Source organism: Pleurodeles waltl, chromosome 6 (assembly GCF_031143425.1).
Source record: "Pleurodeles waltl isolate 20211129_DDA chromosome 6, aPleWal1.hap1.20221129, whole genome shotgun sequence".
Taxonomy (NCBI): Eukaryota; Metazoa; Chordata; class Amphibia; order Caudata; family Salamandridae; genus Pleurodeles; species Pleurodeles waltl.
In genome coordinates, this window is record NC_090445.1 from 1,655,235,303 (window position 1) to 1,655,260,770 (window position 25,468).

Here is a 25,468-nt window from a genome sequence, read left to right on the forward strand (position 1 = left end):
CGGTGTGTGCCTTTGTCTGTCCGTATTCCTGGGCAAAAGTGCAGTGACGCAGTTAGTTGTCCTGCCATGTGGCCCCCTGAAATGTGTCGTGGATGGAAGAGACAGGGCGGAGGCACAGGCCAGCATGTGAGGATGGTGAGTGTATGTTTTTCTGGGCTAGGGGTGGGAGGTTGGTGGTCAATGAGTAAGAAGAACCGGACGGGGGAGTAACATCCATTCTTACTTCACTTTTCCTCTAGGTCAGCGCCCACCAGAAGAAGGGTATTTGGCGTGCCATCGCCAAGGAAGTGCAGACACTGCGAGTCTACCGTTGACGGAGCACCCACTGCCGCAAAAGATGGGAGGACCTGTGCCGCTGGAGCAAGAAGACGGTGGAGGCCCAGCTGGGGATGGCCTCCCAACCTGGAAGGGGTGCCCGTTGCACCATGACCCCCCTGATGTACCGAATCCTGGCGGTGGCATTTCCTGAGTTGGATGGGCGCTTGAGGGATCACAAAAGCCACAAGGGGGATGAGTACAGTCTCATTTAGCCTACTCTGCGTGCTTCACGAGGTGTCTGGCTGGGCGAAGTGGGCTGTGGGTTCCCCTAGGCCAGGGCAGACGCACCAAGGTAGATCCATTGTTTTGCAGGCTCAGTACCACTCCAACCCCAAAGGTGGTAGTGGCCCTCTACACCTATCAAATGGGTCTAGGCAGAGTCCCCCATGGGCATGTGCTTTACCACTGCACTGTTAGTGCATCGGCTAGTGCATAGGGCTGCTCCCTGTGTGTTGTGTCCGTCAACAGTAGTGGTGTTGCAGGTATTGACCATGTGTCTCTTCTGCCTTTCCCCCCCTTTTTGTTTTGTAGCACTGTCCTTGTGTGCATTAGCATCATCTGGCGGAGGAGCATTGACACCGGAGCAGGAGGGAGCTGCAACCCACATGGCCCAGGAGGGTGAATTAATGGAGTCTGAAGGCACCAGTGGGACGGAGGGCGAGGAGAGCTACACGACAGGGACAGGAGCAGACACCAGCGACAGCGGCGACTCCTCTGATGGGAGCTCCCTTGCGGTGGCGGGCACCTCTGTTCCCACTGCAACAACAGGTACTGCCGCCACCCCCCTACCAGCACTGCCCTCCCAGCAGCCCCTCATCGAGTTTCCCATGCCCGCTCACACAGGAGGGTGGGCATTTCCTTCACACCAGGCACTTCAGGCCCTGCCTCAGTCAGTCCTGCTGCCCTCAGTGAGGAGGCTATTGACCTCCTGAGATCCCTCACTGTTGGGCAATCAACCATTTTGAATTCCATCCAGGGTGTCGAGAGGCATTTGCAGCAAACAAATGCATACCTGGAGGGCATTCATTCTGGCGTGGCAGCCCAACAGAGAGCAATTCAGGTTCTGGCCTCAGCACTGATGGCAGCCATTGTCCCTGTGTCCAGCCTCCCCCCTCTAATTTCCACTACCCAGACCCAATGCCCTGTACCTCAGCCTGTCCCAAGCACACCATCAGCCCAGCATGCACACTCATGAACACACAAGAGTGGACATGGCAAACATAAGCACCACACATCCCACAGGCACTCACACAAGCACCAGACCCAGACAGACACACCAACATCCACTGCCTCCACTGTGTCCCCCTCCTCCACGTCCTCCTCTTCCATCCCTGTCTCGTCTCCACTCTCACCTGCATGCACTACATCCTCAGCCACTACCCCATCACCACACACCACTCACGTGCACTCACCACCCCCACTACCATGCACATGTCCCCTGTGTCCTCTCCCAGCGTGTCTGTGAGCCCTTCTCCCAAACTACACAAACACAGGCACACACCCACCCAACAGCCATCCACCTCAAAACAGCCTCCGGCACATGCACCGTCACCCAAATTCGGCAGACGTACACCTCCTACAACCACTACCTCTTCCTCCACTCCCAAACCCCCTCCATCTTCCCATCCCAGTGTGTCTAAAAAACTTTTCCTGGCTAACAGTGACCTCTTCCCTACACCTCCCCCCCCAACCTTCCCCTATGGCCAGGATGTCCAGGTCCCAGCCCAGCACCTCAGCCACCAAATCCTCCAGCACTGTGGTCTCAGCAAGTCCTGTAACATCGCAGGCGGCACCCATCAGGGTTGCCAGTGTGCCAACTAGCGAGGCCAAGGATCAGCCCATTCCGCCACCTGCCAAGGTGAAGAAGGGGCCTGCATGCCATAGGGAAAAGCCGCACCAGCCACCCAGCAAGGCCTCCTCCAAGCCAAAAGGGACAGTGCCAAGGGCCCAGCAGTGACATCCAAGGTGGTGAAGGGACACTAGGCTAAGGGGAAGTCAGCACAGGGAACGGAGCCTCCGGCTGAGGGACTAGTGTCACCCCTTCTGGCAAACAGAACAGCAACCTGTACGACAGTGGACACCGCCACCTGCACCGCCACCTGCACGTCTGCTGCCTCAGCAGCAGTCCCCAGCATCATCCCCAGTGGGCAGCCATCGGAGGCTACAGGAGACGTCCTGCTGTCTCTCTCCACAGGTTCTGACACATGCACCACGGCAGCATCTCTGCCACAGACACCACCGCAACCACCGCCACCAGCCCTGCTACGTGCACAGACAGCCCCCTCAGAACCAGTGGAGAAAGTCATCCACAACCAGTGGGGAAAGGCATCCACTACCCCAGTCCTTGGCAGGATGAAGCACTCTGGGAACAAAGCCCCCTCCAGAATCAGTGGAACATGTCGCCAACTTGAGAGACTGTGGCTTTGCACTCCCCAGGACCAATCAGTGGGCAACCCACCCACTTGAGAGACTTGAGAGACTGTGGCTTTGCACTCCCCAGGACCAATCAGTGGGTAACCCACCCACTTGAGAGACTTGAGAGACTGTGGCTTTGCACTCCCCAGGACCAATCAGTGGGCAACCCACCCACTTGAGTAACTTTAGAGACTGTGGCTATGCACTCCCAGGACCAATCAGTGGGCATGGAGCCCCCTCATGGAGCAGTGGTGTCGTCCCTTCATCCGGCTGAGGTGCCCCCCTCCCTTTCCCCCTGAGACGCCTGTTTATTTTCTAGCTAATGCCCCAGCGGTGTTCTCTCCATTTCGAGTTAGGTATCATGTGTGGGTTTCACCCATGCATTTTGGGACCACTGGTCCACGGACAATGATTGGACACTATCCGGACTTGTGTAGTTGCTGTACATATTTGTATATACTGATGATTTTAAGTTATCTTGGCCTATCTGAATTTTCGATGATTACACTTGTTACAATCATTTAATTTTGTCCTTGCGTTCTTCCAGGGGGTGACGGGGTGTAAATGTAATGTTGATGCATGTATTGGTGTGTATGTTGTTGTAGTTGAGGGTGGGGGTGGGGGTGTTGCGTGTGTGTGTGTCACTCTCTCTTTCCTCCCCCCTCCCCTTTGTGCTAGATGCAGTACTCACTGTGGTCGTCGCCGTCATCTTTGCTGCTCCTGGTAGAAGAGGAGGAAAACCAACATTGGTAGCACCTGTAACTCGGGCTCCATGGCATCCTGGTTCCTCGTTTGGTGTCGAGAGGTGAGTGGTTTCCGTTCCAAAGACTGTTTCCGCCGTGCTTTTGATGGCATTGGTACCACCCCGGAAAAGGTGGCGGATAGGCCTGTTGTAATACAGTGGGCGGTACATTGTGGTCCGCCTGTCTGTTGGCGGTTACCGCCGCGGTGTTTGTTTCAACCGCCGTGGCGGTCAGAGTGTTAAAGTGGCTGTCTGTGTTGGCAGTTTCCGCCATGGTCGTGATTCAATTTTTTTATCCGCCAGCCTGTTGATGGTATTACCGCCACTTTAACACCGACCACCAGGGTTGTAATGAGGGCCTTAGACTTAAAAAGGACACCATCAATATCCGTCTGCACCTTGTCAACCAATTGTATACCTAGGCAAAAATGCGTTGCAGTATGAATGTAGGGATCAAGCTGCTACCTGCACTACAATATTATGAAATTGAATCCTCACATCGAATTACTAGACACCCAATCAACATACCATACCTAGCAGTCTACAAGGTTGTGTGGCAACTTACTAGTGCACCCATGTAGCATGCCACAGTACCTTCCTCCTGACACCACAGCAGAACAGAGGGCGTTCTGGAACATCACAAATGTTTCCTTGGCCATAGAGATCACTAATTGTCCATGAAAGGGTTCAACAGGCATGCCTTCATCTTTGTCAAATGCTAAGGGCATACCCGATGCACCACCTAGTTTATGTCTGATGCCAAACTAAATTCTAATTGCATCCTGAATTTCTTTCCCATGTTTCTAGAGTGATGCAGCCTTATTGCCAGTGTCTGCAAGAATGAAAAGGCACCATTTCCTGGAAAGTGTAGAGCTCCCATATGTACTCATCACACTGTAACTCTATACAGACCCCCAAGTAAGGAATTGGTTTATTAGCTGAGAAGGTTGGATTCCCTGTTCAAATAATAAACACAGTCCTTGTCAGAGTGACCATAGAAGTTATCATCATCACAAAAGTCAATAAGTTCACCTGTGCTTAACCCTCAGTTAGCTTGCTCCAAAACCAGTCAGGCTTAACTTACAGGTAATGTATAAAGTATTTATACAGCACTCAAACCATAACAAAGTGCAAACCTAGTGAGAATCCCAAACCAATTTTACAAAATAGAGAAAATGATGATACATAAAATGACACCAAAATGACAAAAATCCAATCATTAGAACAGGAGTTATGAATTTTCAAAGTTTCAAGTGAAAGTAGCACCAAAAAACACTAAGTGCCACTCGCACTTTTCACACTGGACTGGGGTAAAGTCACAGCTCCAGGCTGACAGATATGGGTCACAGGTCACATACTGGGACTATGCTCTTCCACTGAACAGTTTACTTTATCGAGTCCAAGTCCACTTGAGGAGCTTCTTGCGTAGTTATGTATTTGTGGGTGACAGAGGAGATCGTTGTTGGTGCGAGGAGTGGGTCAGGCATTGAAGCCAGTTGCTTTTGTGGCATGGAGAGCCAGTCATCGCTGGAGCACATTACTGGCAACGTGGACAGTTGTTGCTGACATGGGCTGTCTTGGCTGATACAAAGAACTGTCATTGCTGGAAATTTAGAAAGGTGGGTGTTTGGGGCAGTCATAATTTGACAAAAAGGTTGCAGTTGTGAATAGCCCAAAATGTGAGAAGCTCAGGAATACACTCTGATGCCAGCGAAGGCTTCAGGACCTGGAGGGCACCTCTTAGGGGGATCAGGACTCACTCTATCAGAGTCAATCAGCAGGGCTCAGACAGGTCTATTTGGTACTGGCCAGATCGTCAGTTGCAGGGAGACCTCTGGAAGCTTCTTGTCCTTGTAGCTCAAACAGGAGGCCTGTCTAACCCCTGGGTTCATAGCAAGCAAGTGCAGTCTTCCTTCTTCAGACAACAGGACAGTCCTTCTTCTGAAACTTCTGCAGGTCCAGGCGTGTTCTGATGAGAGGTTCTGAAAGTGCAACTTTTATCTCCAGTGTCTGTCTGTGAGTGGGGAGGAAGGCTGAGTATAACACCTCCCCTCCAAAAAAAAAGATATCCTTCTCAGGAGAGGAACACCCTGTCCCACACTTGAGGCCCTTTTTTCTCCATGTCAGGAAGGAATACACAACACACCATAGGAGAGCTATTCAGTCATGTGATCCTGAACACTGGTATAGGCAGAACAATACCAACATTCAATAAGTGGCATTTTCAGAATAGTGATTTAAAATCTGACTTTACCATTGGAGAGGATATTAAGTTACAACTAATCTGAGTGGATGAAGCATCTGTTTATCCTTTTCCAAACTTAAGTTATTACGTATTCAGTGTAACCAAATAACCCAGTTTTAGTTTATGGGAGAGATAGCCTTACAACAGTAAAAAGTGATTTGGGGAGTTTTTCACTGTCAGCACATGTGAACCTTAAATACACATGTCTCACATTTAAATACCATGCACCCTGCCCTAGGAATGATTAGGGCCTAGCTTAGAGGTGACTTAAAAGAATTAAAAAGGAAGGTTTAGGCCTGCAAAAGGTGCAGCTGCAGTGACAAGCCTTTTTTTATAGTGCTACATTTAGTGGGTGGCACAATAGGTGCTGCAGCCTACTAGTACTGTTTATGTACAGACCCAATGTGCACGTACTACCATTTACTAGGGACTTATAAGTAAGTTAAATGTACCAATGAGGTGTAGGGAATTCTTGTCATGTTTAAGGGAGAGAACACAAGCACTCTAACATTGGTTAGCATGGGTAAAATGTCCAGAGTTCTAATGCCAACCAAAATTAGGTCAGCAAGAACAGAGGAGTGAAGGCAATAGGTCTGGGGGAATGCTACGCCAAGGACATAGGGTTTAACACCTCACCACTTTGACACCAACTTCAATGTCCATGTGGACATGCATACAGTCTGAAAACACGACTGATGGCTCACTACAAGTAGGTAGCACCCAGTAAACACAAGATATACAAGAAAGCATACCTCTTGACACACAAAACCCTTGAATGATTCTTACCATATTCAAATTGAGTTCACATTAGGGCATAAGTAGTTGCCAAATTGAGCCACAGTACGGCTTTCAAGGATAACTCCCAGTCCTGATGACCATGGGCAACCAGCTGGATGGCCATGGAGAATCATTGCAAGGAGCACCACCACAAGCAGTGAAGTACGAAGTGTACAGCCAACAACCATATTGCTGTTGTAATGGTACAACTATTGAATGTAGGATGCATCCCTGATACGTCTGCAGAAGAGAACTGACACCTCAAGGTGCCCTTGGGACCTCCAGGAGTGCTCAGAACGCTTAGGAATCTCCTTGATGTTGCTGCTAGATGTACATACCCTTCCAAGCCTTCTACCATGGATATCTGGCACAATCATAACATCCAGCTCAGCGCAGTGAGGATTATAAACTGCACAGGTAATTTCCAGAAACCTCCAATGAGCTAATGATACAGGCGCTCTTATTGATGCCTGGGCAGCTTGATGCTTGCAGCTCACATGGCCTTTGATTATGAGGCAGACAAACACCGAACAGCCAACACTTGGGACAATGCAAAACATCAAAGGTGCACATAAGTTCATAGACAAGTGGTAAACATCCCTCCTCCTACCACACGCCCCAGGATCTGTGCAGAAGAAAACATTTAGGGCCTCATTACGACCCTGGCGGCCGGCGGTAAGCTGGTGGCAACACCGCCAACAGGCTGGTGGTGTTCCGCCAGCTATTACAACCGTGGCACAATAGCCACGGCCATACCGGCGGCCCCTCCAACATACCGCCAGGCGGATCCCCAGGGCAGCGGTGCAAGCACAGCTGCCCTGGGGATTATGAGTCCCCGACTGTAAACACCGCCATGGAAAGGCTGGCGGTAAGGGGGACTTGGGGTGCCCCTTGGGGGTCCCTGCACTGCCCATGCACTTGGCATGGGCAGTGCAGGGGCCCCCAGGCATAGCCCCATGGCGCATTTCACTGCCCGAATTTCGGGCAGTGAAATGTGCGACGGGTGCTACTGCACCCACTGCACATCAGCATTGCCACCGGCTCTATTATGAGCCAGCAGCAATGTTGATGTGACTTTTCCACTGGGCCAGCGGACCGTAACACTGTTACCGGCCGCTGGCCCAGCGGAAAAGTCATATTAGGGAGCCAGGAATACTGCTGGCACTGGTGGTATTCTGGCTCCCGCAGCCTCAGTGGTCTTTTTAAAAGACCGCCGAGGTTCTAATGAGGGCCTTGGTCTGTGCAACTGAATGAGCTGTGTAGAGATGAGCTGAAAATAATAGTTTCTCTTCCCTAGAATACAATTCCCTCAAAAGATCCACCTTTTCTTCCTTAGAATACAACTCCCTTTAAACATCCAACAACTCCCCCTTTCCTCGCCCTACCTGTGAACCTTTCAGATTCCATTACGTTGGTTTCCAGAGTACATGTCTTTCTGTCTCCTGCTTTATATTTGGTCACAATCATAACAAGGTTGCTGTCTCTCCATTTCAGTAGATCTCCCTCCAGGACAACAAAAAACCATCTGAGGAAATCCAGCTGTTCGTTACCCACGTTATACTCAGTTTCATTTATCACAAGTGCCTCTCCCCCCCTCCCCTTCAGAAAAAAAACCCTCGGTCTAATTTGATGTCCTTTAGTTAGAAGCCCACTATAGCAAAACAAGCCCCTTGTTTCCATCCCTGACGAAAAATGACCGCCCGTTACAAAGATGGCCCACCTACAAAGACCACAGTGAAAGAATCTGTTTTCACATCTCCCACGAAATTAGTAAAGTTCTGTTGCTTAATTGAATCTCTTGACAATTATAGTCAATATCCTGCTTCCCTCTGTCAGATGTAACATTGTGATCATTGAGGCTGCAAGAAGACCACCATCCACCCCAGACCTTGCTTTCAATTAATACAAAGGAGGAAACACAATGACAAATAAACTAACAAGCATTTATTCGTACCTGATAAACATAGAACATGCTTTTTTACAGAGACCCCATTTCTAACATTTACCATATCTACTGATATTTCCATTCAAAACAACAAAGTCAATTTCCTTCATGGTCATGCAGTACCCACTCAAAAGTGCCATTAAATGATGACCTACGAGCAATAGCATCAAAACACAAAACATAAGCCAAGAACCTCCTCTTTGGCTCAGTCTCGATCTCGCCATCCTTAAAAGCCACTCACGATCTCCACGGTATGCATAATAGAAAACGAAAATGAAACATTAATGCAAATTTCCAGCTTTATAGCATTCACAAACGTGACCCAAGGCATGCTGGAAAAAGAATTAATGGGAACAAAGTATATGCAAATAAAATGCAAATAATAATAAAATGCAAATAAAATGCAGTGTTCATACACCACCGTTCTTTGGCACCATTCAATTAGGACTGCTCAGTCAGTGCTAAAAGAAACAGAACTATTTGCCAGTGATGCAGTCCAAAATACCCTACACTTTTTATATCCTGTGTGCAGCGTCTTCTTATTCTGCCTTCTCCTGCTCTTTTCCAGCCACGTCCTCTGCCCCTCTCTTTCTTTGAGCAAGGTCTCTGTTATTTCTCCTTCATCGACTCATCCTGCTCTCCATCAACCAGTGTAACACAGACCATGTTGAATGTTCTTTCCTTTTTTTTTTTTTTTTTTTTTTTATTGACACTTGCAGCGCTCTTTTTGATGATGTGTGATTGTGTCACTCTAACCACCATAGGCCAATAAGGTTTCCATAAAATTTATGTTAGACAATAGTTATGATTTCGATTAATTACGAGCACTGAACATCAATCGATTTTGTAAAAACCGAAGAACAGGTATCCAACCCACAAAACAGAAGCAGGGGTGACTGCCTGCAGATGGTGCCCGTCAGGCCTTCTGCAGTGGTATACCTTTCCTGCAATAGTTACAGTATAACGATTATACGATCATAAAAGTACCAGTAAAAGAGCAAGACTGAGGTGTGGCTGGTCGTGTGAAGTCTAGGTATATAAGCCACTGTATTGTAACTTGAATACTGTTTTGTCTTGCATGCAGGCACAGAATTAAGAATACATATTAGAAAGGTTTATGATGTACCAACTGCATGTTTATGTCTATCAGTTTACATAGAAGGGATTATGGATCACATATACTAACATTTGTGTGTGTGATTACCAAATAACGAGTTTTTGCAAATCACTATTTGGTAATCGCGAATACCAATGTACAAATGTGTGTTTTACACTTTTTGCGATTCCAATGGGCCGCAAATAGACCCACCTGTTGAATATTAGTGACCTTGTTTCGTGACCCATTAGGAATCGCAAAAATCACAGGGATGGTGACTTGCTGGGGCATGTCTGTGATTGCTTTTCAATAGAGCAATCTTTTTTCTGCAGACTGACTTCCTTAAAGGAAAACGGGATGCTTTTAAAAAAGAAAAGATTTCTTTTCATTTTTTAAGAGGACCACTGCCTACTCTTAAAAATATTTTTAGTACCATTCTCAAAGGAGAAGTAGTCCTTCAGGCACCCCTTACCTTTTATACATGGGTTGGCACCTACTTGAAGCTGCTAGCAAAATATTAATGTTTTTCAACTGGATTTTGGTTGCGAAACATTCAATCATGCCACTGCGATTCAGTATTGAGAAGGGACGCCCTCAACACGCTCCTTCCTAATACCGAATCGCAAACCCAAATTGCGATTCGGTGACAGGTTACTGAATCACGGCTTGGGCTTGGTACATACAGTTATGCCTTTTTGTGTTCGCAAAAGGCCCAAGTCTGTGATTTGGGACGTTTGTGAACAAAAAAAAGGTTCATACATGGGACTATTTGCAGAGCAATTTGAATAAGAACAGGCTAAAGGACAGAATTTAAGTTCAAGTGCGTCTTCTCAGTTATCGAGCATTGGCAATCATTTTGAATTTTGTGAAAGATGGACAGGAGTATTGGAAGCTTCTGGTCCACAGATACAGGGAAGATGGAGAGCAAGTCTCCAAAATGAACCCAAACAAGCATGCACATATACACACACACACACACACACACTCTCTCTCTCTCTCTCTGGTGGACAGAGAGAGAGGGAAGGGTGAGGCTGTGACTGAGAAGAGTGTGGGTAGAGGGAAGAGCAGATTGAGGCGTAGAGAGGAGATTGAGGAGAGAGAGAACAAGGTAGAATGAGTGTAGTGAGGCAGAGAAGGTGGCTGACCAGGCAGAGTCAGAGGTGGAGAGAGGAAGGAAGGTGAAGGAGGGTGAAGTGAAGAGAGATAGAGAGTAAGGTGAGTCAGAGAGAAAAAGGAGGCTGGGGTGGTTTTAATTGGTTGAGAGCAGAGTCAGAGAAGGGAGAGGCAATGTCAGAGAAGGTTGGGGCTCACTGTGAGAGGGTTTTATGTCAGAATTGACAACGTAATAGTGACTTAAAATATCATATTCAAAATATTGATCGCAAAAATATTTATTTTGTATACGGAACATTAAAATAACAAAGATTGACAACAAAAATAATGGAACTGATAATACAGACAAAAAATTAACTAAGTATTAAAATGTAGTGTTGGAATAAAAGTAAGTGCATTTAACCAAAATATTGTTTTAAAAGTGTAGTTACCAACAATATTGAAAAAAATGGTTATAAAAAATGTAAATTTAATGTAATAATTTAATTTTAATTATTGTTTAGAATTTTTTCAAACTTACACAACATTAATTTTCTAAATAATCAATATAACATAAATTATATGCATTATAGTGTACAATCATTTTATACAAAGTTAAAAAATGTACGTTCAACACAGTTTCATTCACAAACTATTAAGTTTAAATTAAAGTTATCAAACCTTGATTGAGAAACATATATTTATACAAGAATACATTTTTGCAAACATTAAAATGTACAAAATATTTGCATACATATCTCCTGATAAAAACATTTTACATTACAGTATGCTAATTAAATATATGATTTATAAGTTCTAAAAAATGAACAAAAAAACTCTCAGATTTATTAATGTAAGAAGTATTATCAAATCTATTTTTCAATTGGATTGTACTACCTCACAAACATTAAATTGTATAAATAAAGTCAATGAAATATACTATTCTAATGCCGGTCACACGAACATTGGCGAAACTGCATATTTTGAGCGCTGGTGGTCTCAGAGTTACTATTCCTTTTCCTGTCCCACAAACAATGGAGCTAGTGAATGCATTAGAGAGGATACAATTTATGATTCTAACTCCAATTACACAAACATAGGAGAAAGTGTATACATCTTGGTATGTCAAATTACTGTTTTAATTCCAGTCCCACAAAAATTGGGGGAGCATTCATGATGGCGAGAGAGAGCAGGTTGGGTGGCCAGACTCAGACTTTCTTTCCAAACTTTTTAAACCCAAACTTTGGGAAATGCGTATAGATTTTATGTTGTGAGAGTTACTATTGTAACTCTAGTCCCACACATATTGGGGAAACAATGTTTGGAATTCACACATTTAGGACCATAACTGTTAGTTATAATGCATGTGTATGGAGCGAGGGGCGTAGACTAAATAGATCAAATATTGGGGAATGTGCATATATTTGAAGCAGTCAATTTAACTGTTCTAATTCTAGTCCCACAATCATTGTGGAGAGTGCATATATTTGGGGTAAGGGGACTGGGATTTGCTATTCTAACTCCAGTTCTAAAAACATTAGGGTAAGTGCATACATTTGGAAGGGCATATTTAATATTTTTTTCTTGCATTTTAACAATGAAACCAATATGCAGATATATAGGCCCTCATTATGACATTGGCGATAAATCCCACTTACCGCCATGCTGACTGCCGCCAACATACTGCTGCCCCGGCGGAAATCCGTTCACCATATTATGACACACACACACCAATCCGTCACTATTCAGCCACATACACAATCCTGCAACACCAATGGTCAGTGATAAACTGGCGGTACCCAAACCCACACCGTTACGCCAACAGAACAACGCCCATCACATTATTACCCACGGATCACCACTGCGGATATTCAATGGTGGTAAACCATTGGCGGTACATACCGCCGCGCTCAAAATACACACACACACACAAACAAAACAACACCACATTGGACAATTCAAACAACACACACCTGACACCCATACACACACCACACACACCCACTCACACCACTATAAAACACACCAGCATTACCCGCAACCCTTTACCATTACAAATAATTGCCACCAGAGAGAGACAGCAAGACCACTGACACAACCAGAGCCACATACCACTCACACCTATACATCACACACCCCAACACATCATCCAACACACCCTCACCTACACACCTCACACAAAACCCATGGCACCAGAAAGACACCCCCGATTCTCAGAGGAGGAGCTAAGGGTCATGGTGGAGGAAATCATCAGGGTAGAGCCTCAGCTATTTGGGGCACAAGTGCAGCAGATATCGATAGCTAGGAAGATGGAGCTATGGCGGAGAATCGTGGACAGGGTCAATGCCGTGGGACAGCACTCAAGAACTAGGGATAACATCAGGAAAAGGTGGAGCGACCTACGGGGGAAGGTACTTTCCATAGCAGCAAGACACCAGATTGTTCTCCAGAGGACTGGCGGTGGATACCCACCTTCCCCCCACAACTAACAACATGGTAGGAGCAAGTCTTGGCAATCATGCATCCTGAGGGCCTGGCCGGGGTAGGAGGAGGACTGGTCTCTGGTAAATCAACTCTTTACTACTATCACCCCCCTACAGGCATGCCATCGCATACCCCCACCTCCACACCCACCCTCACCCTCACTCCCATCACTCCACTACCTCCCACACACCCCACCATCACATCCCACTAATTCCAATGCCAAGCCCTGCATGCACTACCAATGCATGGACATCACTTACAGCGGTGCATGGACACCTATCACCAAAGCATGCACACTAGAGAGAATCAGCTAGCCCACCACATACCAACTTACACAATTGAAAGCTGCCAGGGCAAATACAACCAAAGAGGGCAACCCACCGATGCACAATATGTCACACACAGAAACAATAACCAATAATTTACATCCCCACAGGCATCCCAACCAATGTCACCGGAGAAGAGGTGCCAGCACTATCCAGTCCCCCAACTGAAGAGGCCCATAGTGATGACAGCAACTCTGGTTGCCTGGATCTGGATGACCAACCTGGCCCATCAAGGACCTCTGGACAGTTGGTTACCCAGGCCCAGTCACACACCACCACAGAGCCTCCCTCATCTGGAAACAGCACCACAGCACCCACCCAGTGTACCCATACCTCTGTCTCCAGGACATTTCAATCAGCATTGTGTCCACCTCTACAGGGACCCCAGGGCATACCTCATACCCAAGACAATCAGGAACCTGGGTTCAGTGACAGTGGGCAACACGGTTCAGGGGGCAGAGGCACAGGACAACAGGGAAACTGGGAAGACTGCTGTGCACCAGGGGGAGGACAGGCCCAGGGAACCGACTCCCCAAGAGGCACTTACCAAGATCCTGGGAGCCTACTAATATTCCCAGGACATGATGGGCCAGATCCTGGACAATGTGCAGGAGAACAGGCGGCTGCAGGAGAGACAGTACCAGGGGATCAGGGAGGACTTGCAGGCCATCAACACCATCCTGGTCTCCATTGCAGGGGTGTTGGCAGACATGGCCAACATTATGAGGGAGGCATTCTTACACCAGTGGGCCCCTGCCACAAGCCAGACATCAGAACTGCCTTCCATCTCCGCTGCTGCTAGTGGGCAGGAGGCCCCGCCACAGGACTCGCAGGCCACCAGCACCCCTCCATCTGCAGAAGGAGAATCACCCCACAAACTTTCCCTGCAATCCAGGCAGAAACCAGAGACTATTGCCAAGACCCCGCCAGGAAATGAGACTCTCCTGATTGTCACCCTTGTGTACCACCCTGTCACACTGTCCACCTTGAAATGCCATTGCTCCCCTTCCTATATCCCCTTGGACAATGCACCTGTGCTACAAATAGACTGGAACAATACCCTAGACTTTCCTCCATCATCACCCCATCCCAATGCACTTCCCCCTCTTCTTCTTCTTAGCACTTGGAAACAAATGCAAGTATGGTGTATATTACATTTTTAAAGTATGTATTCGTTTAACCAGGTTCAAACATTGCAATTCAAATGTACAGTAAATGTGCACATAGGAACGACCTGTAGTTGGCTGCAGTAATCACACCAGGAGCTATAGTGGGGCACCAACATCTGTAAAATGAATTCCCAAAGGGTACAGTAAATGGGCATGGAAGTGGGAAATGACAGCATGCCAGTGCCAAAGAATTTCAAAATCATGACAATGAAATGTGAATTAACACTATCTTACCTGTGTGTCATTGGAAGTATTGTTGTATCTCTGCTGTTCTTTTGTCCTCATTCTCATCCTCTGCCTCCTCATCCTCACTGTCCACAGGCTCCACTGCTGCCACAAGGGCATCTCCAGCCTCCTCCTCCTGCAGAAAAGGCACATGGAGTCTCAGGGCAAGGTTGTGCAACATGCAGCATGCCATTATTATCGGACAGACGTTCTTGGGTGAATAGCACAGGGATCCACCTGTTAGATTGAGCCACCTGAACCTGGTCTTCAGGAGGCCAAAGGTTCTTTTGATTATTCTTCTTGTTCACCCATGTGCCTCATTATAACGTTCTTCTGCCCTTGTCCTGGCATTCCTCGCAGGAGTCAGTAGCCATGATAGGTTGGGGTAACCAGAGTCACTTGCAAATATCGAGGGACAAGATTAAGCCACACACTATCCCATATGGCACACACCATACCCATACACCAACATATACTGGGTGGGAACCAGAGCTCACCTATTAGCCACACCCTGTGCCTCTGTAGTTGGGCCATCACACTTGGGATGCTGCTATTCCTCAGGATAAAAGCATTGTGCACCAACTTAGCATTTACATGGGAGATGTTCTGGTCCACCAAGCACAGCATCTGTACATTTATTGAGTGGAAACTGTTACGATTTCTAAACACCTGTTCATTTTGATGGGGAGGGGGGACAAATGCAATATGAGTTCCATCAGTCGCCCCAGTTATGTTGGGGATATGTCCCATTGCATAGAAGTCAGCCTTCACTGTGGCCAAATCCTCCACCTGGGGAAAAACAATGTAGCTGCACATGTGTTTAATCATGGCAGACAACACTCTTGTCAGCACTATTGAGAACATTGGCTGACATTCCTGCTGCCAAGCCCACTGTCACTTGGAAAGAACCAGTTGCCAGGAAATGGAGCACTGATTGAACTTGCGCAAGATGGGGATCCCAGTCGTGTGACGGATAGCAGATATCAGGTCAGGCTCCATTTGAGCACACAACTCTGTGATTTTGGTCCTGTCAAGTCTATAGGTGAGGATGATGTGCCTGTCCTCCATTGTTGCCAAGCCCATCGGGGGCTGTACACGGGGGTATGTTTCCATCTCCTATTCATCCGCAGCAGTAGCAATCTAAGGGACAAAACAGTGAGGAGCTGTTACAAACTGAACAATGTGCCTACAACAGTACAATGCATGATGTCAATTTGTAATGGGTCAGTGAGATTTGTCCTGTATGTCAAAATTTTAACTGTGATGCACTCACTTGTTATCTGACCTTCAACAGCAGAGGACCTACACTGCATGTGCTGCTGTGACCTGTGTTTTAAACCTACCATGGCCCGTGTGACTGGGGAACGGGCCCCTGCCTTCACCTCGGCGGAGTTGGAGCGACTGGTGGATGGGGTCCTACCCCAGTACGGACTGCTGTATGGGCCTCCAGACCAACAGGTGAGTACACTGTGGGTACGATGCATGTGGCATGAATGCATGGAGTGGTGTGTGTGTGAAGGCCTTGTGTAGGGGGTTGGGTGGACGTCCTCTGGGTGGCGTATTGGTAGTGTGCTGGGCCATGTGTATCGAAATGGGATGTGAAGGGGTGTGGTGTGCCATAACTGTGACAGCAGGACTGTCTGACTGATACTATTTTCCTGTGTGTATTTCCTCTGCAAGTCAGCACCCATGAAAAGAAAAGTATATGGCATGCCATCACCAAGGACGTGTGGACCATGGGGGTCTACGGCAGGTAGAGCACCCACTGTCGGAGACGGTGGGAGGACCTGAGATGCTGGGCACGGAAGATGGCAGAGGCCCAGCTGAGGATGGCCTCCCAATGAGGGAGGGGTGCCCCTCGAACCCTGACCCCCCCCGATGGCCTTGCATACTGGCGGTGGCCTATCCTGAGCTGGATGGGCGCATGAGGGCATTACAGCAGCCACAAGGGGGTGAGTACAGTTCCCATCATCACAACTTACGCATGGTAGGGTGGTAGCCGGGTGGGGGATAAGTGTCAGTGTGTGCCCCTAGCCCAGTCCTGACATTGCAGAGTAGGTCCCCTAGTAGCAAGGGTCCTGAAGGGATAATCCTGCTACCTAGCTCATAGGCATCCACAACTGGTCAGGGCTGCGTGGGTCCCAGGTGTGCTGCATTTGGCAGTGTGTGCCCCTCCCCATGCCTTGGTGGCTAGCAATATAACTGGTAGTGCAATGCATTGTGCGTAGGGCTGTTCCCTGTGTGTGAGAGTGATGTGTACGCCAACGGTGGTATTGGTGCAGTCATTGACCAAGGGTATCCTTTGTCACCCCCCCCTTTGTGTTTTGTCACCCTGTCCCTATGTGCATTAGCATCATCTGGCGGAGGAGCAAAGGCACCGGCGACAGAGGGAGCTGATTCCCACAGGACCCAGGAGGCAGAGTCCACCTATGGTGAGGGCACCAGTGGGACAGAGGGGGAGGGAAGCACCACGCCGGGGACTGGAGGGGACAGTTCTAATGCAGAAACCTCCTCCAATGGAAGCTCCCTGGTTGCAGCAGACACCTCTGTGACCACCCCAGGGTCAGCCGTCACCCCCGTACCAGCACTGCCCTCCCAGCAGCCCCTCATCGAGTTGCCCGTGCCCGCTCACCCAGGAGGGTGGGCATCTCCTTCACCCCAGGCACCCCAGGCCCTTCCCCAGTTAGCCCTGCTGCCCTGAGTGAGGAGGCTATTGACCTCCTGAGATCCATCTCTGTAGGGCAGTCAACCATTGTGAATGCCATCCAGGGTCTGCCAGCCCAGATGCAACAGACAAATGCATTTCTGGAGGGCATTCACAATGGCTTGGTGGCCCAACAGAGATCGATTCAGGCTCTGGTCTCCTCTCTGATGGCAGCCATTGTCCCTGTTTCCACCCTCCCACCTCCAACTTCCTCTTCCCAATCCCATTCCCCTCAATCCCAACCTATCCCAAGCACACAGGCAGATGGGCATGCACACAAGGCAACACACAAGAGTGGCACAGGCAAACACTAGCACCACACATCTTCCCACAGGCACTCACACAAACACCATCCAGATGCAGACATTCCAACATTCTCAATTTCCACTGTATCCCCCTCTTCCTCCTCCTCCAACTCCCTCCCAGTTCCGTCTACACTCACACCTGCATGCACTACAGCCTCATCCACTACCAGCATCACAACTACACCTAGCGGAACACACACTTCACTTGCAGACACCACTACAACAGCCATTCACATGTCCCCTGTGTCCACTCCCACTGTCTGCCCCCTCCTGAAGTACACAAATGCAAGCACTCAGACACCCAACAGCCATCTACCTCACAACAGCATCCAGCCCATGCACTTGCTCCCAAACTCAGCAGACCTCCAACAACCACTCCCTCTTCCTCCACTCCCAACCTTTCTCACTCTTCGTGCCCCAATGTCCCCAAGAAGCTTTTCCTTTCCACCATTGACCTCTTACCTAGCCCTCCCCCCACCTGTCCTTCATGTCTGGCCAGGGTGGCAAAAACCCAGGCAAGGACCTCAGCCACCCAGTGCACTGGCCCAGTTGTCTCCACACCCACTTGTGGTGGGAAAGGATCCAGGGCACATGTCCAGAGGGTGAAGGAGCCTGCACCAGGCAGTCTCAAGGAAAGGGTGCCTGACCCAAGTGCTGCCCAGAAGAGCAAGGAGCCAGCCCCAGTTGCTGCCAGGAAGGGCAAGGAGCCAGCCCCAGTTGCTGCCAGGAAGGGCAAGGAGCCAGCCCCAGTTGCTGCCTGGAAGGGCAAGGAGCCAGCACCAGCAGGCAGGATGGACAAGCAGCCAGCCCCAGCTGCTGCCAGGAAAGGCAAGGAGCCAGCACCAGCAGGCAGGAAGGACGAGGCGCCTGGGTCTGACTGAGCCCCCTCTACCAACCATGGTTGTGCAGCTGTCCGCGGTTGCAAGGGATGGGCTGGAGCCTCCCCCCCACCAGCAGCAGCAGCACAACCACCACCAATGGACAGCTGTCCGAGGCTGCAGAGGATGGGCTGGAGCCTCCCCCCCCTCCAGCAGCAGCAGCACCAGCACCACCACCACCACCACCAGTGGGCAGCCGTCTGATAGTGCAGGGGATGGGCTGGGGCCTCCCCCCACCAGCAGCAGTGGCACCACCACCACCAGTGGGCAGCCGTCCAAGGCTGCAGGGGATGGGCAGGAGCCTCCCCCCACCAGCAGCAGCCCACTTCAACAAGTCTTTTGTCTACAGTTCCACATCAAGGGCTGTGTTCATTTTCCAAGCCAAAGCGCCATGAAGTTACGGATCGATCTGAGGGCCTTGCTCAGGGTACCCTCCTTGAAGTCCAGTGTTTTATTTGAAAGTGTTAAATGTTCAGACAAGTCTGGTTGTGGAAGTCATTGTAAATCCAAGAGGGAAGAGGCTGGCATGCCCCGGTTAATGTTAAGGCCTGGAAACTTCTTAAAGGTTTCCAGCATGTTCTCAAGTTGCAATAGTGTTTCACAGGTGTTGCATAAATAAATCATGGCATCATCTCTGCATAGTATGATGATATGCCAGCGCCCTGTCACACCTACACCCTAGTCTCTGGCCTTTGCATAAAGCAAACACGCCAACAGTTCAATGGCTAGTGCAAATATCAATGCGGAAAGCAGACATCCCTGGCAGGTGCCACTGCCTATTACAAAGTGAACTTATACGGTCCTACCCATCTTAACTATGGCAGACGGTTATTGAAGAGAGTCCAGATCCACCACAGAAACATGGATGCAGTTGCCTCTTCACAGCTATGTAGGAATTGCGCTACTGTTGTACTTCCACTGTGGAGTCTGGATAGGCTGTAATGGTGGCTTCAACCATGGGCTTCTAGTGCTTAAGACCCACAGGATAAGATTCCGGTCTCCACAATTTAGTAATCTGGCAATTACTGGCTGGGGATTCGATCCAGGTGGTGGCGGATGTCTTGGGTGCAATTTTCCCTTAGGAAGGCACCGTCTCTGACAGCCATTTTTCAAGGAACAGCTTCATGTTCGGACACATGGATTGTTCAGGTATACCTAGGAGGTGTCTATTGTTGCACCTTGAGTGATCTTCTGCTTGTGACTGTAACTGAGTCACTTACATACCCAGTTGGAGTTGTGACTGCAACCCTTATAGTGTGCGCCACATCATGGTGATGGACGATACTGCCTCATCCACTCACTCCACTAATTTTTTATGACCTGCCCAGAGTATATTCACCTTTATGGTTACCGCATTTATCCTGGATTCTAGTGAGCCCCTTGTTTCTAGGATTGCTTGCGAGATCTTTTCAAATTGTCTGGAGTGTTTTTCGAGAGTGGATTCCAGGTTACTCAGTGGGCCATTTGCTATTCAGTGGTCCACTTGCAAGAAGTTCCATGATATCGTTGTTTGCAGTATTGGACTGTTTTCCTTGTTTGAGTTTCACCATTATTGCATATGGATGCGTAGTTCATGAACAATCAGCAGTTTCCACCTCTTTGCCTCCCAGTACCTGTACCTATACAGTACTAAAATATGGGCACAGCTCTTTCGGTTAGAGATCTCAGAGACACGCCACTCCTGGTTGTGATGTAGCAACATGTACCTACTGGAACTCTGACGATGAAGCACTTGCATTTATAAGGCATGAGTAGCCACCTGCCCACTGCAATTGATTCCCTCCCCCACCAGGAGTAAACGGTAGGGGGCAGAAATTGTTCTTAGTGAGTGCACTTGCGTGGTGCGGAGCATCCTCTACAATGCATCCTTCTAGCCCGTGGAATGAATTCATCCTCACACAGGGCCTGGTCTCTGTTCCTGAGTAGACCATTGACACTATATGGTATTGGTAACCAAGGTGCCACATATGTCACACACAGTCACAACTCCCGGTGACAAAGTATGTGTGGCACCTGTGGTGCAGTGAACAGGCCATCCGTCAATCCTTCCACTCACACTTATGAAGCCCCATGGTTTTTGTGGTTCGCCGATGCCTCCACAGGCCTTCAGTCACACCATTTACATGTTTCTTTTTGCACACGGGTGGGGCTTGAGAGCAGAAGGCCTTTGACTGCCATGTTCTTGTGTGCACTGCAGGCCCAGCTCACAGGGCCCCCCTCCTCACGTTTTACAAGGGCAGTCCATAATAGAAGTGGCTGCACCCAATCTAACCACATAATCTACCACAGTCACAAGTTCCCCGACCAACGGCAGCTGACCTAGTTCAGGGCCTGCAACCTGCCTGGGCCTGTTCTCGCTCTGGTCCGCTCACAATCCCAAGCTACACTGTCACTCCCCATTCAGCAGACACTCTTTGCTGCTTGTGTTCTAGGTGCCCCAGCCTCCCAGTTCTGCCTCCCCTTCAGTGAGGACTCAGCTGCTCCTAGGGCAGGAGTTCTATAGGTCAGCTGCTCAGGATACCAGTCTCATGATTATGGTCACATGGGCTTAGGACTCCAGCTTGTGAGTTATTCCACATGGTTCTACAGCATCTGTTGATGTTGGTAGCATGTAGATGGGTGTTAGGACTCACACTCAAATACGCACGCTTCTTGCTGCTCCCTCACAAAAATAAATCAACATGTATGAAAAAAGATGAAATATGTCATCAATGTGTTTACAGCACAGCACTTCCTTGTAACTTGTGAGGAAAATGATCTTCAGTCTGAAGACCGAACATTACATTGCATGTTTGTTTATATTGATAAAAGCAAGTGTTGTCCCATTTGTGAAGTGTGTGCCAAGGGGTTTATGGAGACATCGATTTCCTTCATATGAATCATTAGAAGTGTCTGATGACTCATCACCAGCACAGCATCCACACCCCTCATGATTGATGACTCATCACCAGCATGTGTCTGATGACTCATCACTAGCACACCAGTCTATAAATAGAATTGCCAAGGTGTTTACTGTGCTTTGCTTCGAGTTTTCCTTCGCTCACAGGTGTTCCCAGTTCAGCTGGAGTTCCATGATTCTTTCAGGAGTCGTCTTTTCAGTGCGAGGCTTCATGGGAGCTTCCCTCTCTGGAGCGGATTACTTTCATAGCGGCTGGAGAATTTACGAGCAGTATTCCATCTTCCTCAAATAATCAAAACATTCCAGACGGTTCGTAAGTAATTCCCCCCTCGTCTCCCCGTTTTCAGCCTTCTTGAGGTTAGTGATCTTTTGGTGTATTTTGAACAACATTCGTCGATGCTGAGAAACCCGTGATACAAGACAATTTTCCAAAGACAGCTTGAGAAGTATTTTTAAAAGCAGCATTGAAAGTAAGTGTTGTGAACTCCTGAAAGCATCACTCGATATGTATGCGAACTTAAACATTTATTCTGATTGTTTTTGGAGCTAGTCTATTGTGTGAAAACGAATAACAAAAGACAAATTCATACGTTTGATTTAATAACGATTTTGTTGTGAGTTGTAAAGGCATGCTTAATAGTTGAGCAATCGAGTGCTAATAATTATTGTGACTTTGCTGAAAGACTCTGTGATTTCCCAATCGAATGATAATAAATATTGTTATTTTGCTGGAAGACTCTGTGATATTTGTAGGTCTTTTATTTTTGATTTGTTTTTGGTCTTAGGATTCCTACACCAAGCCCTGATGCAACTATCTTAGAACAACAGTGATACTCCTTCGTGAACCAGTGTTTTGTTTCTCTTCCCTTCCCAAGTCCCTGTTCCCTATCCCTTTCCCTCGGAGGCTATGCGCTCGTTTCCTGTTCATTTCAGATACAAGAGAATAGTGTTTAGGAGTGAGGGTTTTATTCTCTTTGCTCCCGCGGATCCTGGAATTCAGGTGAGTGGACATGGTCTTGTCAGAAAGCCAAGCCCAGGCAAATTAAGTCCGCCTGAGTGAAGATGTCTCAGACAGAGGTCAACATGGAGGATCTAGGGCGGACTCTGACGCAGGTTCAGGCTGAGGTAGCGCAATTGAGAGAGGAAAATTATTCCCTTAGAGAACAACTTGAGAGATGCAAGATTAGAGGGGAACCATGGTTAGGTGCAATTCCTAGAAAAGATAAACCGTTTCTCAAATCACCAACCTTTGCTCCTAATAAACCTACTACACCTGAAGAAGCATCACCACTGTAGTGACGTCTACACCAGTTCCATTGGCTCTGCCAGAAAGATTCACTGGCGATAGTAGTAAATTTGATATGTTCATGAACCAATGTCACTTGCAGTTTTTGTGCAGGCCCGCAGCTTTTCCTGGATGATCCCGCAAATGTTGCATTTGTCCTTTCGTACCTTGCAGGGAATTCTGCTAGTTGGTCTATCCCCTTAGTCCAAAACGGTGACCCTCTTTTGTGTAATTTCCCATAGTTTCAAGCCCAAATGAAGAAACTTTTTTCTCGACACACCTTTATGCAATCCAGTGATACTGAGTTATTAAATTTGAAACGAGGGAATAAAGACCTCTTAACGTACGTAACCACTTTTAATAGATTAGTATCAGAAACCCATTGGCAAGAGAGTAAAAGAATCTCATTATTTTATCGGGGACTCCAAGATGAGATGAAAGACGTTTTGTCTCAGATAGTAGAACCTCCCAAAGATTGTGGCAAATTTATTGATTTAGTCATAAAATTGATCATCGATTAAATGAAAGAAAAGGTGAAAAAGGTAGAGGAGATAATACACGCCTTATTGTTGCACGTGCTAAGAAAAGAGAAGAGACTAAGAATCAGGAAAGTAGTGAACCAATGCAAATAGGGGGTATCCGTTCTCCGTTATCCAGAGAAGAAAAATATAAGAGACGTTCTTTGAAATGATGTCTCTATTGTGGCAAAGCAGCTCATTTTGCGCGAGAATGTCCCACGAGACCCAAGATCAAGGTACCAATACCCAAAGAGACAGTAGCTTCAGTAAACCTTTCCAGTGAAAACTCGAACAAACTAGATAGCCCAAGGAAAAGTGAAGTCTATCCTTTGGGTGAAAGACAAAAGACCTCAAAGGGTTCCAGATATACTCTTTTTAGACCTCCACATTATTTCCTAATAACAGTGACCAAGAATTTCCAAACCCAATTAAGAAAAGTCCAATCTATTCTTCTTGATTCTGGGACAACAGGTACTTTTTTTGATATTTCATTACCCAAAAGATTAGGGATGACTTTTCTCCCCAAACAGGAACCTGAGGCTGTTCGGGCCGTCAATGGTTCTGCATTATCCTCAGGATTAATAACTTATAATTCCGAACGTATTACAATAGTGTGTGGCAATTAACACTCATACTTTTGGAGTTATCTTAGGAGTACCCTGGCTTCAACGACATAACCCAAGGATAAACTGGGATATTAGGACTGTGACACTAAATTCTCCATTTTGTCCTCAGAATTATTACTAAGAGGCAACAAGCTGGGATTCTCCCTTGTTATGTTCGGTCTCATCATCCGCTAGCGAAAGTTTGCTTCCAGAACAATATCAGGAGTTTGCAGATGTGTTCGATAAGGTTCAAGCAACCCGTTTAGCACCTCATTGTAGTTTTGATTGTAGAATTGATTTGTTTTCAGGTGCCACATTACCTTGTAGTAGGATATATCCTCTATCGGAGCCAGAAACAAAGTATTTAAAAGACTACCTAGACGAGCTCTTGGCAATTGGCTTCATTCTCCATTCTACTTCCCCTGCGTCGTCTTCGTTGTTTTTCATTCCAAAGAAGAACAGGGATCTTAGGGTCTGTATTGATTATAGAGCCCTTAATAAGGTGACCATAAAAAACAAGTACCCGCTTCCCTTGATTACGGTCCTTCATAACTAACTTCACAAAGCCACAATTTTTAGCAAACTTGACCTTCGCGGAGGTTACCACCTCATCAGAATCCACGAGGGCAACAAATGGAAAACAGCTTTTCGCACAAAATACAGTCTTTTTTAGTATTGTGTGTAGCCGTTTGGTTTGTGTAATGCCACTGCAGCATTTCAATTCTTTATATATGACGTTCTTAGTGAATTCTTGGATATAGACAATGTTTTAATCTACTCACACAATGAAAAAGAACATGAGAATCATGTTTCCGCTGTGTTACGCAAATTACTTGAACATAATTTGTATGCCGAGTTAGAAAAATGTCAATTTCATGTTCCTTAAGTGGAATTTCTGGGGTTTGTTTTGTCAAAACAAGGGGTCCAAATGGATTTAAAAAAAGATTGATGCTATTTTACAATGGCCACAACCCACAAATGTAAAAGAAATCCAGATTATACTTGGCTTTGCTAACTTCTATCAAAGGTTTATGTCCCACTTTTCTGACACTGTAGCCCCACTTACTCGATTGTTACAAAAAGTAGTACCTTTTAAGTGGACTCCTGAAGCACAAGCTTTTGACTAATTGAAAGGGAGTTTTACAACTGCACCCATATTAAGGCATTCTGACCCCTCTCTACCTTACTATGTAGAAGCAGATGCTTCAGAAGTGGCAGTAGGTGGAATCCTTTCCTAACGAGATTCTGAAACTGGGAATATGCATCCAATAACCTTCTTCTTTAAAAAACTTTTACTGGCAGAACAAAACTATACAATAACCGAAAGAGAACTTCTAGCCATAACACTGGCATTTCAAGAATGGGGACATCATTTGTGGGGAGCACGATTTCCCGTCACTATTTCTCCACATCATAAGAACTTACAATTTTTTAATTCTG